We start from the raw sequence: 12,430 nt of genomic DNA, 5'->3' as shown, positions 1-12,430 counted from the left end.
AATAAATAAATACAGGGATCATACAGACACACATAAAAAAAGGTTCATTTTATTACGGAAACTATTCAGAGCTGCACTTACGCAATATCAGTACTGGGGAAGCACTCTTTTTATGGCTTTTAACTGCAAGTAGGCTCGAGTCAGGGGTGTTCATGAGCACTGGCACTCAAACACGATCTTTTTTACTTTTTCCCTTTCTTCCTGTCCTAGTCTTTCATTCACATACTGATATCACAACGTGTAGCAATGACTTAATTTTTTATGTTGTTATTCGAGCAATTTGTTTACCCATGAGTGCTCGTGTGTGTGTGTGTGTGTGTGTGTGTGTGTGTGTGTGTGTTTGACATCAAGGGAGGGGATACGCCGCAGGGTGCGTTGACTCGCCCAACTTGGCACGGCACGGCACACCACACCACACCACACACACACACACACACACATACACAGAACTCCCGCGGGTGTCCCCCTCACTCAGCCCCCTCAGCCAGCACAGCATCGCAGCATTCACTCTCCTCATTCCAAACAACTTTTGAAATTATCACGCAACCTCATTTAAGTCAGAGGTCCTCCCGTTGCTTCATGTTCTGGGTTGTCTCTTACATACACACGAGCAAAATATGTTTCCAGGAAAAACTTCGCGTCACTATGCATATGAAGGTTCATTCGCTAGATGGTACATTACGGAGTGAGTCATTAAGTATAATGATGCTGGCCAATTACACTGGCATCAGTTTACGAGTTTTTGCACGTTATCCAGGTTTCGCAGTATCATAGATTAACGATTTTTTTTTATGTAAATACACCAAAATTACGAAGAACTGAGTATGATTCAAATATGTAGCAGTGTATCAATTATCCAAGGACCTTATCAGCAAGCCATTAGGATGATTAAGCTAGTATACTGCGACAAAAGAGAGGCGGAAGCTATAAGGGAAAGCAGGTAGTCATTCACGAAGTGTAACCGAACAGAAATTCTAGTTTTACAATGTCAGGTCACAGCAGAAATGAAAGGACAGATCTGGGATGCACTAAGTGGCTTCCATGAGTCAGGACGCAAATATGAAGTGATGTATTCTTTTTTAATACTCATCTCGTGTTGTAAATGACGTTTATCCCTCGTATTTTAAACCTATTATGAATCTCAAGCATCAGGAATCGTAGACATTATTTCATCCACTCCTACTTGCTCTATTTGGCTTCTCCTCCAAACCCCCTCACAGAACTAGAGCCAATCTTTAACAAAACGAAGCAGCGGCAGAAAAAAAATAGAGTAAAGAAAAGCTGGAGCAGGTCACGGTGTCAGGCCTGTTTCGATACACAGTTCATCAAGTAGTAAAGGTAGAGAGCAAGGGTGTTTCGAACCTATAAATTCTCAAGAAAGGAGGATTTTTTTTCTCTCTCGCTCAGATTGTTACATGTCGACAGTATTTTAGTTCTGGCCAAAAGCGGTGAAGCTGTGGTGGGCTGAGAGAGAGAGAGAGAGAGAGAGAGAGAGAGAGAGAGAGAGAGAGAGAGAGAGAGAGAGAGAGAGAGAGAGAGAGAGAGAGAGAGAATGGGGGAGGGGAAGTATTCTAGATGGTGATGGTTGTACAAAGACTCACCCGCTTCGTGTATGCAAGGCGGAATGAATTTACATATATTTGGCGACGCTTCCCTGAACTAGAGCGATGAGTGAATAACGAATACTTTTTCTTGACTCATCAATTCATTATATGTGTGTGGTTGTTAGCTAGTTGTGTGAACGAGCAATGAGCGAGACTTGTGTGAGGCATGAATACGTGTATGAGTGAACGAGCTAGGCTTCAGTCATAAGTGTTAAGTTGAAGTGCGCGGCCTGGCGCCGGGAGATCACCTACCTCCAGCCTTCTGTTCACACCTTCTGTGAATAAACACCTGCACTGTTACCTGCGTTTCCTGTGCCCCTGCTGGTCAAGAGTCGAACATGGCGCAGTGAGTAGGATCAGGACAAGGCTGCAGTGGGTACGGCGCAGAATGGAGAAGCAGTTGGAGGCGCTGGCTGCCCTGCTAGCGCGACAGTCGGAGCAGAGTCAGGCTCTGCTAGCGCGACAGTCGGAGCAGAGTCAGGCTCGCGAGGAGCGTTTAACCCAGCTGCTGGAGAGAGTGGGGACACAAGCTCCCAGTCGCACCACGGCGAGCAATGAAGGCGAAACCACAGCCCGCAGCACGTCTACCCAGGGCGCGAGGTTCCCGACGTCCGCCACCATCATTCCTCACTTAACGGCGTCAGCATCTTTACGTGAGTTCGACACGTGGCGCCATAAGTTTGAAGGATACGTAACCCTCGCCAGGATAGACTGTCTCTCCCTGGCTGAGCAGAGGGCGGCACTCGCTGCTGTCCTAGACGACGAGTGGACCCGTACACTTCGCTACGGGATAAGCTTACCGAGAGACGCGGAGTTAAGAACCATCCTCGATGCAATGTGTGAGTACCTGCGAAGCCAGCGCAACATCATCATGGATAGAAGAGACTTCTACTCCCGCGTGCAAGAAACGCAAGAAGGTTTTGACGACTTTTTATGTGCTGTAAAGGAAATCGCCAATTTCTGTGACTTTTGCGACCAGTGCATAAACCATCAGCTGCGTGACAGAATTGTCGTTGGGACACGAGACGAAGTGGCTCTGAAACGCATGCTGGAAAACAAGAAACTCACCCTTGAAAACGCCATAGATATTTGCAGAGCATCGGAGAGCGCTAACCAGTGTAGTGCAGTACTAAGGGGCGGCTCTCACTCTTCGAGCCATGGTGTGAACGCTGTCTCGAACTACAGGAAGGGCAGTTTCGGGGGCTCAAGCCCCACGGGCTGTTATCGTTGTGGCAAAGATTGTCGCAGTGACAAAAGGGGATGCCAGGCAATAGATAAAGTGTGTCGTAACTGCGGGAAAAGAGGGCATTTTGCGAGTGTATGTCAGCAGACAGTGAGGAAACGACGAGGAGCTTCGAGGAGTTCCTCAACTGTCTCTCCTCATCGCGGTGCAGGCCCGAGGCGGGGAGCCAGTGCCAGTGTATACCAGCTCTTATCAGGCGTATACACAAAGACGGTGACGGCACGACCTGCGCCCCAGGTGCTCATTACCGCCACACATCCCGCTGGAAGAGACAAGATTACGTGGACTCCTGACTCTGGGGCCGAAACGACCGTTATTGGCCTCGACACGGCAACACTCCTTGGAATCCCGCCCTCCAGCTTGGCGCCCGCTGATGGTGATGGACTTTATGCTGCCGGTAATCACCCCCTCACCTGTGTAGGAACTTTCTCGTCGCACTTGCAACTGGGCGACAGGGAAGCTGAGACTGTTGTGAGCGTGGTGAAGGAGGTGAAGGGGGCGCTGCTTAGCTGGTACGATTCCATCGCTCTCGGAATCCTCCCCGAAGATTTTCCGGCTCAAATCCGACCGCTACGCAGGGAAGAACAGCACACCGGCAACAGCTCCATCAAGTACCCGACCGCCTCGCAGCCACCTCTATCTACGCCCACAGAAGTGATCAGCTGGCCTCATTCCTACGACCCAACGCCACAGCAGCGTGCGGGGCACGCTGCTGCTGTGATCAAGGCCTTTCCCAGCGTCTTCGAAGCAAAGGAAGGTTTACGTGCAATGGCTGGTGGATCCATGGCCATCGAGTTGACAGACGACGCCCTCTCACGTGCTCCAGTACAGGACCCAGTGGAGGAAGAGGATGCTGCTACTTCTGGTGACCTCGACCCTCTCCACTCAGCGGTCATCTCAGCGTTATCTGCCACCAATGAGGACGGCGTCCGCTTAGCACCACTCCAGGATCAGACTGTGGAAATGGTACGTGCCGCAGCAGCAAGAGACGGGGAGTACTGCTTGCTCAAGAACGTCATCATCGAGGGCTTCCCTGATCATTGCCACGACCTCGATCACCGCTTGCGTACGTACTGGCCGGTGCGCAGTCTGCTGGCCGTAGACGACGACCTGGTGGTTTACGGGCCGAGGCTTCTTATTCCTCACAGCCTCCGCCGAGAAACACTAGAGCGACTCCATGACAGTCATCAGGGGATGGAGCGCACCAAGCGACGGGCCCGACAAACGGTGTACTGGCCTGGTATGGACAGAGACGTTGAGAACGTCGTTTCTGGATGCTCACTATGCCGTCCACTCCTACCAAGCCAAGCCAACGAACCTCTCTGGCAGGACACGGACACACCCAGCAGGGTGTTTGAGTCAGTTTCTGCAGACTACTTCCACGCAGCAGGCCGTACATACCTCGTGTATGTAGATCGCTTGTCTGGGTGGCCTCACGTGTCTGCATGCTCACGTCCAGCATCGGCTGATCAGCTCGTTCGTGTCCTTCGGGGTGTGTTCGCCGACACGGGCGTGCCTGTTCTCCTGAGGACTGACGGTGGACCGCAGTTCACTTCTTCATCGGTACGGCGCTTCCTGGCTCGATGGGGGGTGGAGCATCGTGTATCTTCACCTCATTATCCACGCTCCAATGGTCACGCCGAGGCAGCGGTCAAGTCCGTGAAGAAGCTGATCCTCACGACCACACAGCAGGGACACCTGGACGAGGATGCGTTCGCTCGCGGGTTGCTGGAACTGCGCAACACTCCGAGGGCGGAAGGGCGATCACCAGCACAAGTCCTCTTCGGTCATCCTATGAGGTCCTGTGTCCCGGCTCATCATCGCTCATACGCTCAGCAGTGGCAGCGCGCTGCTGATGAGTGCGACGCCAAGGCAGAGCGACTGAGGAAGAAAGCGAAACTTCGCCACGACGCGTCCGCCCGTACTCTTCCTCTCCTGCACCTCGGTGGCCACGTCGACGTTCAAGATCACACGACAGGCCTCTGGGATCGCCTGGGTGTCATCGTGGCTGTTGGGCGAAGGAGAGACTACCTCATCAAGATGGGCAGCGGTCGCGTGATGTGGCGTAATAGAAGACACCTACGCCCACACAGACCTCTTGCTCCCCTTCCTGTCGAGCAGCACACCGCTCATGGCGGTGCAGCGCTTCAGCATCAGGGTCACGAGGAACACCACCATCCCGGCAGCCCGGAGCATCAGGGTAACGGGGTACACCGTGGCCGAGAGCAACCAGAGCGTCGAAGCAGCCGACAGCGTAGGGAGCCGAGACGACTGCAGGTGCGGTGGCACCGTAGCACCTACGATTAGTCGTACGTGTTCATTGTACGCTGTGTTTGTTTTGTGTATATGTACCGTGTTTTCTGTACTTCAATCATTGTAACTTTGTTTCATGTGTTACGGTAGCCATAACAAAGATAAGGAATCTTCCTTATGTCTCGGGGGAGGTGTGTGGTTGTTAGCTAGTTGTGTGAACGAGCAATGAGCGAGACTTGTGTGAGGCATGAATACGTGTATGAGTGAACGAGCTAGGCTTCAGTCATAAGTGTTAAGTTGAAGTGCGCGGCCTGGCGCCGGGAGATCACCTACCTCCAGCCTTCTGTTCACACCTTCTGTGAATAAACACCTGCACTGTTACCTGCGTTTCCTGTGCCCCTGCTGGTCAAGAGTCGAACAATATGTGCAAGATGAAATTAGCGCTTCATCCAACTTATACTGACACAGCACAATTAACTTAATTGCTGTTAAGCTGGGACTCACACCAAGAGTTTAAAACATGGATCATCATGTATTACATTTCTCTTAATTTACTTTTGCTATTTCATTACTTACAAACAGTATATGAAACGCTCCAACATGCTATTCACTCCTGCTTGACTGGAAAAAGCTGAAATGCCACCTCACAACACGTACATTTGAAAAGAAGACACTATTCCTAGATTTCTCTTCAAACTGCACCGCCGTTTGTACAGAAACGAACTCATCAAAAAAATAATCCGAAAAATAATCCTGAGGTGGACATCACAAGATCAAGTCCTTCCGAAGTAATACATTATATTCATTTCACCGACTGACAGACACTAACGATTCTCGAAACGACTTTCCACAAGGTATCTTAGTAGTGCTTTAATTGACAGTAGTGCAGCAAAATTCAGAAACTACAAACTTTCTAACCTTTTCAGACTCTCGGACACAAAAATCAAAAGCCAGCGCATTGCAGGCAAGTCTTTCGAACCATTAAGTGTACCACTGGGAAAATACTGATTTGAAGCAGCCACTTGTCCTCTTACCATGATCCCATGTCGCAATACAAAAGGTGCGCTGCGGCATATGGTTATAGTGATGGCCACCAAAGAATAGGACAGCTGACATTCTATTCGTAGACCTAAGCCTCCTTCATATTCTGCATGGACAATCACGCTCCTCGACTTTAGGGGCTCACCGCAGACAGAGCATCCACAATGACTGCCGAGCGATCCACTTTCCAGGTAAACAAAACACTGGAGGTAAGGTCACAAAGCTATTTCCGAGGCACAAAGCAGGACGACTGGTACACGTGCACGAGGGAGACATGACTAAACACTCCAAGGTTGTCTCTCCACCAGGAACCTTACGAATTGGTTCTCTATGTTTAATAAAAGGAGACACAACTGTTACTAATATATAATGGCGTTTGTGCAAGGACTTGTGTGTGTGTGTGTGTGTGTGTGTGTGTGTGTGTGTGTGTGTGTGTGTGTAACGTGCTGCAAAAATCAGACTGAAAACTACACCTCATTTCAAAGTTCCCTGGACGTAAAACACAACACTCTTCTGTTGTTTGCAGCCACAGTCACCTCCCACACATCCCTGCCTCTATTTCCCCCTGCCACTAATCCATTTCGTTCCCCATAGACATTCCTCCCTCACCTATTGCTCCCCCTCTCTCCCGCAGTCCATCTGAATAATCCAATTTACTTTTTTCATGTTGCGTGTAGTTATCACACCGCCACAACTCTGGGCCGTGTGTGGGGTCATCAGAAGTTGGCGGGGCGACGACCGAAATGTCTGGTGCCGTGAGAAAGAAAGAGGATTAATCACGAAAGTTTTTGTTTTTTGACGGCTCCGAGAACTGACTTTTTACACTCAAGGTAGGAGGCAAACGTGGAGGGGCTGTCCGGCCACTCACTCCACACAAGTCGGCACTTCTTTCGAGACTGGAAAATCAATAATACTAGAACACACACACACACACACACACACACACACACACACACACACATATATATATTGCTCTTACCCCATTTCTGGACAAAAGCCACATCTACCCATCAGCGTAAATCTCGGCTCTGTGCTAATCTCTAAAACACACACACACACACACACACACACACACACACACACACACACAGAGAGAGAGAGAGAGAGAGAGAGAGAGAGAGAGAGAGAGAGAGAGAGAGAGAGAGAGAGAGAGAGAGAGAGAGAGAGAGAGAGAGAGAAAGGACAGAAAGACAGCCAGACAAACAGCCAAACAAACAGCTAGACAAACCGATACAGAAGCATACAGCGAATATGATATAAATAAACTGCTAGATACTTTAAACAAAACATCCATCACGCCCACACAAAGTCACAAATATCCTGTAATTACCAAAACCACCACAAAGTTTGTACTCGCCAGAATCAGCTGGACTATAATGAGGACCAATCACATCAACAAGACAGTTTGGTGATCAGGGAATTACAATACGGTTTTATGTTGTATTATTCTTCATCTTTTGACTTCCTACCTGTCTGTCTGTCTGTCTGTCTCTTTCTGTGTCTCTCTGCCTATCCGCCTGTCTCTCTGTGTCTGTGTGTGTCTGTTTGTACATGTGTGTGTGCTTTTGTTTGTGTATCTCGTCTTTTTTGTTTGTGTACCTGCTTGTTTGTCTGCTTGTCTGGTTGTATGTTAGTATCTCTCTCTCTCTCTCTCTCTCTCTCTCTCTCTCTCTCTCTCTCTCTCTCTCTCTCTCTCTCTCTCTCTCTCTCTCTCTCTCTCTCTCTCTCTCTCTCTCTCTCTCTCTCTCATGCATTAACAGTCTTTCCACTTTTTTTTTTTGTCTGCTTTTATAACTTAGTTCTGATAGATCACCAGTGTCAGAAAAAAAAAAGTATATAAAGTGAGCGTTATAGACTGACTCTTTTAGCACAGACTTACATATCATTCACACACTCCACGTATTTACCGCCAACACCCCATGATCGGCTTCTTGACTTCCAATACTATTAACTTCCAGCCTCAAATGCCACTCGTATTCAATAAAAGAAAAAAAAAAGACTGCCTGGAAGAGATAGAGTTTTATATTTACGATCCCATAAAGGTTAATACGTTCCTACACAACACACTGCTCTGATGTTCCATTGAATATGCAGAGGAAAAGTAGGAGAAGGACTGTTCTAAGATAGATCCTTAACAACTTTAATACTAGAAGAGGAAGGTTTCATGACGTTAATCCTACAATTTTGAACGATTTTTTTTTTTTTTTTTTTTTACCTTTCTTTAGAGTCTGGTATTCTCAGTGGGTCCTTTTTTTCGTGTTTTCTGACGTCCCTCTTACTAGTACAGATAAAAATAAAGAAAGTATTGATACAACTTCACTATTACCTTACCGAAAAACCCAAGAAGCGATCAAATAGTGATGGTAAAGATAAGGCAAGAAAAAACTGGTTCATGGTAGTTTAAGATAAATTTTAAAAGGGGATAGCAAGAAACTGGTGCTGAAAATGGATTCGTGGAGTACTTGAATTAACTGTCACATAGTTAGTGCAGTCTGTATGGAGTCTTAAGAGAAAGTTAAAGACAAAGGGTGACTAATGAGCTATTATTTGAGTGTAAGTGGTTTCATGCATATTCCCTTACGTTCCCATATCTCGTTGTAATGGTTTTCTTATACAATTCCTCTTTTCCAGCCCTTTCATTCCCTTTCATTCTCCTACTCCACCCACAATGCTGTTTACCGGCCAGCCATGTCTTTTGTGGCTTATGAAAGGATTTACATAGTACGAAACAATAAATGGAATAAAGAATGAGATGTAAGAGCATTAATCTAGACAAAAGAGTTGAAATCTCATGAAGAAAATCAAAAAGCATCAGCGCCTGTGTAGAGTGAGAGGTCAGCTTGGGATTCTGTCTGTCTAGCGCATCAATTAAAAACTTGCACATTTTTTATCTCGCTATTTAATGTAATGTAGTTCCGTGGCCATTAGGGTGAGGGCTGCTCTAAAACCACACACCGCCCCGCTGCAGCCTCACACTTAACGAATGCCATTATGCGAGGCGGAAGTCATCCATGTTTGAAAATTTACAAACAACTGATTTTAAACTAGTTACGGTGCCAAGGAATATAATTAAAGATGGGTTAAACTGTATATTGTACATTAATCTATTTTTACAGAAGTCTTGACATTTCACGTAACTTCGAATGGCAATCAGAATAAAATCAAAGGTTGAAGAATAAAAACGAAAGCTAAAATATGAAAAGTGTTGCTTCTCTCTTAGGATCTACTGGGCTTTATTTTCCACATTACTTCTTGCACTACACTCTGGCTTTAGAGGGAGGTCTTGCTGCTCTTGTCAATATTGTAAGTAGTGATGTAAGTACTAACGTGTTTTGTTTTTGTTTTTGTTTTTTTCTGGCTTGTTCATCTTCTTCCTTTCATTATCCTTCAATGGTCCTCTCTTGTACTTCAGTGTATTTGTTGCTTTTCCAAGAACGCTGCGTCTCAGGAGCTTCTAGTCACTGAAATTCATTTGTTTTTTTGCAACTAAACTACATTCATCACTCAATGGTATGTCATTTTAAGTGTTTCTCTTGTGTGTGTTTTTTTCCTTCTTTCTTCTTGTTTCACTCACGAAGAAAGAGTTGATGATAACGTACCTTCCTGCTGCAATTCCTGCTAAATTATTCCTAGTTTGTTCCGTGTGTCTCTTTTGAAACCTGCTTCGTGATTCTTAAAAAAAAAAAAAATGCATTGAAGTTGGTCATTACAGAAGTAGATTTCATGTATAGTCTTCTCTACGTAGGCGTGCATGTGTGTGTGTGTGTGTGTGTGTGTGTGTGTGTGTGTGTGTGTGTGTGTGTGTGTGTGTGTGTGTATTATCATGCAACGTCGTTCTATATATTGCGCTGTCCTGCTGGCTGTCAACCTATACACGTCTACCTGCTCATCTCTACCAGCCTCTCTATTGGCAGGTGTATATGCTGTAGTTATTAGAGCCATGTTGCATATAATAGTGCTGGTGTGTTATCTGTACGCCATCCAATACCAGTAAATCGTGCCGCTGTGGGTCATATGAAGCTTTCGGCTCATGCAGGTTCCATTATAAAAATAACACACGTACAAACAAATTAGCAAGCTTCCCTTAATGCAATAAAACTGTACAACCCATATTTGCGAAACTAGAAATAACAACAATAATAATAATAACAACATGCTATATATCTTCTAACCCTTCCCCGAACACAAATAATACCTGTTCGATTTTGCGATTATAAAAAGCAACTCTGATGCGAAACAACTTCCTGAATGCAAAAAATAGATGTGCAGTGATATTGTCAAGGGGGTTTAGTATTTTATATATTTATTTATTTATTTTTTTATCCGGAGAACGTTGATAACAAATAGCGTCCACCAAGAAAAGCAATGAAGAAGAAAAATAAAAACAAGAACTCCATTCATTTACTTTTTGTTTTGTCATGAACAGAACATGACGACAGGAGTGATATACAAATGCTGCTTCAAAAAATGAAAATAAAATAAATAAATAAATAAATAAATAAATAAAAACTAATAAAAAAAAATATTATGCGTATAGTTTATTCTTTAAAGGACAAAGGATGTGTCTCGCTGATGCGTTAAACTAAAAATTACGAGAATACAAACACTCGAGGCACAAGTTATACATGAAGCCAACTACATTAACTGTGATTAGCTTTATTAAGTTTGCCAAGGTGTGATAAGCCGCGGTTAAGGAAGGGAGGAGAAAGACACAGTGTAACCTTCCTTCACTTCACAATACAATACTCTAAAAGCAAACAGGCCGTTGTTGATTCCCAGAAGCTTATTGTGAGGGCGTTAAGAGTATTGTGTGGATAACGCTGGGGGATGCATGCGCACAGATATTGAGCTTGTTAGGAAAATAAACATCATTTCTATATCAAGTTTTAATAAAATGCAAGCTGAATTATCTCTCTCCCATCCACGATACTTAACTTTCCTTTTTTGCGGTATCTATAAACTAAGAACAAAAGTCAGTTGCCATTCCCTGCCCTGTATCTAATCGTATCGTGACGCCAATATCCAATCGTATCGTGGCGCCAATATTCTGTAATCCAAGCGATGCGGTGCAGATTCTCACCTTGTCCCTTATTCCAGCGCACAAGGAGGGTGGAAGCTGTGTAGGATAACTCCCATGACAGACTACAAGATTTCCGGTGAGTGAAACGAGACACTAAACTTTTCTGTAGATATGGAAAAAAAGAAAAACGGTGTGAGTCTTTCTTATGCGATAAAAGTGGCACGATAAGCCTTCATATATGACGTATGACCTCTACTGCATTTGTAATGGCTCTTGTATGAGACACTCCTTGCGGTTTGAGAGACGTTGTGCTTTTTTTTTTCTCTCTCTCTCTCTCTCTTTTATGTTAGAGGCACTGACGAAAGGCAACAAAAAGACCGAAAAAAAAAAAGGCCCACTGAGATGCCAGTCTCAAAAGAAATGTCAAAAGGGTCATTCAGAATTGGAGGATATGTCTCGAAACCTCCGTCATATCACAGGAGGGAGTGAGGTGCAGGTACCAAAGCCAAGGCGTGTCGTGCAGGTTCACTGATGTGCTTCGTATTAATGAAGTAATCGCTTTGATTCACGGCAGCGTCAGGATGGTTGGTGATACTGTAATAAATAAAACACGACGTCCACAATGTAACGGTGGAAAAATGCATTGCAACATGATCACCTTGCATAATCGCCTTAAAAATCATCCAGTGTTTGTTATTTTCTCAGTGAAAACAAATATATGTAGTCTTTACTTTTATGCAGTAAAATAATCATATATATTACACTCCTACGTCATCAGATGCAATATTTTCTAGTGGAAGTTTGGTACGTGTATGTAAGCAGTGATCTTTTTTTCCCTCTTTAGCTGCTGCCACCACTCTGTTACGTAATACTGCCAAATGCGGCCCGAAGCCTGCAAAACACTGGCGATCGCTGGCTTATGTAAGCAAAGATAAGAACAAGTAATAATAAAGACATACACAAACATCCCGTGCTCTCCATTCGGGTCCGAGAAGCGGCAGACACCCGATACATTTACTTAAAGATATACGACAAAAAAAAAAAAAAAAAAAACAGGAAAAGATACCATAATCAATATACAAAGCAGCATCATCTGGCCTCTGAGTTCGAAACGGGGTAGAAATCCAGTACACTGACAAATTATACTTTATAAAAAAAAAAAAATGCAAGGTAGGTATTTTTAGAAGAAACGTGTTCCTCTCTACCTTGTGATGTCCTGTGTATTTTGCCCTGCTGCTACTCCCCTGACAGTGGCGGCGCTGCAACGAA

The sequence above is a fragment of the Scylla paramamosain genome, chromosome 21, assembly GCF_035594125.1.
Source record: "Scylla paramamosain isolate STU-SP2022 chromosome 21, ASM3559412v1, whole genome shotgun sequence".
Taxonomy (NCBI): domain Eukaryota; kingdom Metazoa; phylum Arthropoda; class Malacostraca; order Decapoda; family Portunidae; genus Scylla; species Scylla paramamosain.
Note: the sequence above shows the minus strand (reverse complement) of the source record.